We start from the raw sequence: 4606 nt of genomic DNA, 5'->3' as shown, positions 1-4606 counted from the left end.
TTTTGTGTCCAGCAATTTGGCATATTCATAAAAGGAGTGTGGAAGCTGCATTATATTACTGACATTTCTAAATACGAGGGCTGCATTTGAATGATTTTTTTGTTTGTTTGTTTTCCCTTAAACTGTACTCCACTGCATTATCATCTTAAATTATCTCTACTGTCATCCCAGGACCAAAATAAAAGTGGAGGGTGAAATTATTTTGTTCTGTCTCCATAGGTGCAGTGGAATTCATTGGCGCTATCGGCTGATCATCAATTTACGCTGCAGGACTTATAGATCTTGTGGCTTGCTCAGCCCTCTCCACATATTTCCATGCTTTTGGATGTTTTTTTCTTTTTTTTCGCCTCAGAGGTTGCCGTTTTCTCTCTCACTCAGACAGTGGAAGCATCTTTGCTTTTGCCTTGGGCTCACAGCTTGGTGAGCATGTCATTTTTCTGTTTTGTTTGGTTTTTATTGGAGGGGAAGGACATGTTCAAGTATGATCAAGCAGTAAGAATGTCTCGACCAAAGACTGAAGGCAATGGATGGAGACAAATACTGCAGTTGAGACACTTCTGCTGAGATGCATGGTATAAAAAATATTTAAATAGATTAACCATATGTTAACATTTGATGTTTGTTCACTAATTACCTTTTGTTAGCGCATTGAGCAATCTGTCTGCATATTTATATTTAGCCATATTGTCTGCTCAATTTATCATCTAGGAGGAAAAAAAAAAGAAAAACATCAAGGCTGGGTTGTAATGTAGGTAAAATGTTTTGTTATGCTTGATATATTTTTGTGTAAAAATTATAAACTCCTCAGTAAGCACCCTAAGCCTTAAATCAATATGTGAACAATATGACTTGAGGTTATGCCCCCTTGAAATCAAAGAACTGAAAGAAATCATCTTTTCATATGAATTAATCTTTACCTGTGTTCTGTGTGAAAGGCATTAAAAAGATAAAATATCAATTACCTGAGCAAATATTGCATTATAGTTATTGAACAGTTCCAAGAGTGTAATCAGAATTGATTTACTGCTATAATCTTCAGTTTCACAGACAGTTCCACGTTTAAACGACAGTGATGTAACAAAAAAGTCTTTCCTTTCCCTACAACATTATCAAAACGGTCCCCTTTCACATGTATCCATGAAAATGACTAAAAATGCTGTATTATTCATGCCACGCCAGTAGTTGCCGATGTCACTTTGTAAAGAAACTCTACGCGCCTACTGAACACTTAATACACATAAGCATGATGTCAAAGTTTTCACAAATTCGAGTTTTTGTAGTTTACACGGAGATGATAACGGTATCATTTTTAAAAACTTGCACTTTAAAGCTTGTTTTAAAAATTTTGCTTTTTCAGGCCCTTAAAACACCATTGTCGTGTAAATGAACAGCCAAAATGCATAAAAAGTTTCCAGTTTTTGGTTGAAAACAAACAGTGCATGCAAACGGCCCTTTAGTCTTGTGAAACCAAACCTTTAATTGATTAAACAAATGTAAACAATGTAAAGTCTGGACCATTATTCTGCTTATTCTGACTAATTGCCTACTTAGACAGGAAAATATCATCAAGGTTTCTGCTGTTTTTATGTACTGGGTTTGCCTGAAATGGATTATGGCACTATAATTTTTTTTTTTTTAATTAATGGCAATAAGTGCAAGGAAGAATTATTACAAAGAATATTAAGCAGCACAACCGTTTACAGCATTGATAATAATAAGAACAGGCCAGGCTCATTAGAAATGTTATTGCAAAATGCAAAATACATTGTGTTGTGCATGTTTCGGGACAGTTTCAAAGTGAAATGTCCAGTGAATGGCGCTAAAAGCCTGTTTAGTTTTTTTCCGGAACAGATGAATGTGAATATGGCAACGTTTTATTATGTAAGTTTGTACGTACCACTGCAGTCCTGAATTGAAATGTCTGGTGAGTGGCGCTAAAAGCTTAATGCTCCATCACGTTTAATAACGTACACCTACACTAAACCCTAAACCTACCCAATAGTTTTAATAAAAGCAAATGTGACATGAAAACGTAATCATAACCATGGCATTTTAGCTTGTTTTTGAATCTTGTCTTTGAGCTTTTTTGCCATGACTTGTCTTTCATGGGCTTCATACCAGAGTTCTTCACATTGCAAAGTATAATTCTGTACACTCTAAAAAATGCTGGGTTAAAAACAACCCAAGTTGGGTTAACAATGGACAAACCCAGCGATTGGGTTGTTTTGACCCAGCTTTTGGGTTGAATCTTAAACCCAACCTGCTGGGTAGATTTATTTAACTAAACTAATGTATAATGTATAATGTAACTAATGTATAAAAATGACTTTTTTGATCACTTAAAATAAACCCAAAATAGGTTGGAAATTAACATTTTTTAATATGTTTAATTAATAATAATTAAATCGTAAACATGTATTAAATTGCTTTTTAATGAATGTTCACCTTTTGATATTATTGTTGGCTCTAGTAATTATGTGTCTGATTTTTAATTTCCAACATATTTTGGGTTCATTTTAAGCCAGCCAAATAGTAATTTTTAAACAATAGTTGAGTTAAATAAAACTACCCAGCAGGTTGGGTCAAACATTTAACCCAACCACTGGGTTAAAACAACCCAATCACTGGGTTTGTCCATATTTAACCCAACTTGGGTTGTTTTTAACCCAGCATTTTTTAGAGTGTATACTAGCTGAGCTACCGAGCAAGTTTATTTCATTAGTAAAATTGAACATCTGGAGCTGGGTAAGTGATGCAAACTCAGAAATATATTTATTTCACACAATACAAATATTAAAGCCAAAAATATGTAACAATGCAACTTTCATGAAGTAAAATCTTACTAAAAGTCTTCCTTCCACCGGAAAAAAAAGGTCCCTGACCGTGAACAGCAACAGAAGTTACATTATTACACCATTAGATGGCAGCAAAGACTGTCGTTATGAGTGCGTCAGTCAGTAGCGGAGACTTTTACATTGAAAAGACTGACTTGTTGTGAACACGGAACAAGACGCAACTGACAAATGCTTTGATTACTGTCAGTCACGGGAAAATATCTTAACTGCTAAAAGGACAAGATAATACATCGGACAGATTATTATGAACATAGGACAGACCTGAAGGACAATGCTAAATCTGAATGCAGGTAATAAACTCGCTCACTTGATCTTTTTCTCACAATACTCTTCTACATAATACAGTAAGCTTCACTGAATAATATCAATTGAGAACAAACAGTTTACATTGCTAAGAGTGATTGCTAAGGGTGTTGTGTAGTGATACACAGAACTGTTGGGTGAAGCGGTCATTGCCATGTTTTATTGTCAGAGGTGGGTAGTAACGAAGTACATTTACTTCGTTACATGTACTTGAGTAGTTTTTTGGAAAATTTGTACTTTTTAGAGTAGATTAAAATGTGGGTACTTTTACTTTAACTTGAGTACATTTGTATTTAAAAATCAGTACTTTTACTTTGCTACAATGGGCAACGTTCCTCTCGTTACTTTATTTTAATTCAATACTGTAAATGTTAAGAAATGCGTAGTTTATTCTAAGCGTGCTGTCTCTTTTTTTGCCCCTACTCACAAATTAATCACTCTTTTGAGTCAATTCTGTTCAAAGACTTGATCAAACAAGTTGGTAAAACTGTCTAAATTGATTCGCGAATCAGTTTGAATAATTTGTTCAGTTCCTGCACGCGCTGAATCATCTGAAGCGGTTTCTCACTCGGAGCGGATGAAGTAGCATTGGACCTACAGTCAATTAAAAGCAAATATGCAAATAAATCCAGTTGTTTGACAGCGATGAAGACCTTTATTAGTTGAGCTGCATATGCTGTCTGTGTGAACAATTCCACAGGGAGGCCTATGGATTTCAGGTGATTTCAATTCAGTAGTGTATACGTTATTAATATAGTAACAGTTACAGATGCCAGAAATATGCCTGTCTCTTCTGTGTTTGCTGCAAAGATATCTAATTATGATAATAATTTAAATATATATTTTAGTAATAACATGCTATTGTGTGTGTGTGTGTATACATACATACATACATACATACATACATATATATATATATATATATATATATATATATATATATATATATATATATATATATATATATATATATATATATATAATAAAAGAAGTAACGAGCTACTTGAGTAGATTTTTTTATTGGATACTTTTTTCACTCTTACTCAAGTAACTATTAGGATTATTACTTTCACTTTTACTATGAGTAAATATTTCTATAAGTACTTGTACTTTTACTTGAGTACAGTTTTTGGATACTCTACCCACCTCTGTTTATTGTGAATAAAACAGTTATTGACCAATCAGAATCAAGGACAGGAACTAACTGTTTTATAATAATCCATAATCTGGTCCTGTAATCATAATTGTGTGTGAAAACAATGGTCCCACTTTAAATTAAGTGGCCTTAACTACTATGTACTTACATCAAAAAATAAGTACAATGTACTTATTGGGGTCATATAGTATTGCAAAACACTTTTGCTGCTATTGAGGTGGGATACAGGTAAGGTTAGGGAAAGCTTTGGTGGTATGGGTAGGTTTAAGGGTAGGGGTAAGGTGTAAGGGAT

The sequence above is a fragment of the Chanodichthys erythropterus genome, chromosome 3 (assembly GCF_024489055.1).
Source record: "Chanodichthys erythropterus isolate Z2021 chromosome 3, ASM2448905v1, whole genome shotgun sequence".
Taxonomy (NCBI): domain Eukaryota; kingdom Metazoa; phylum Chordata; class Actinopteri; order Cypriniformes; family Xenocyprididae; genus Chanodichthys; species Chanodichthys erythropterus.
This window is presented reverse-complemented; position numbering follows the sequence as displayed.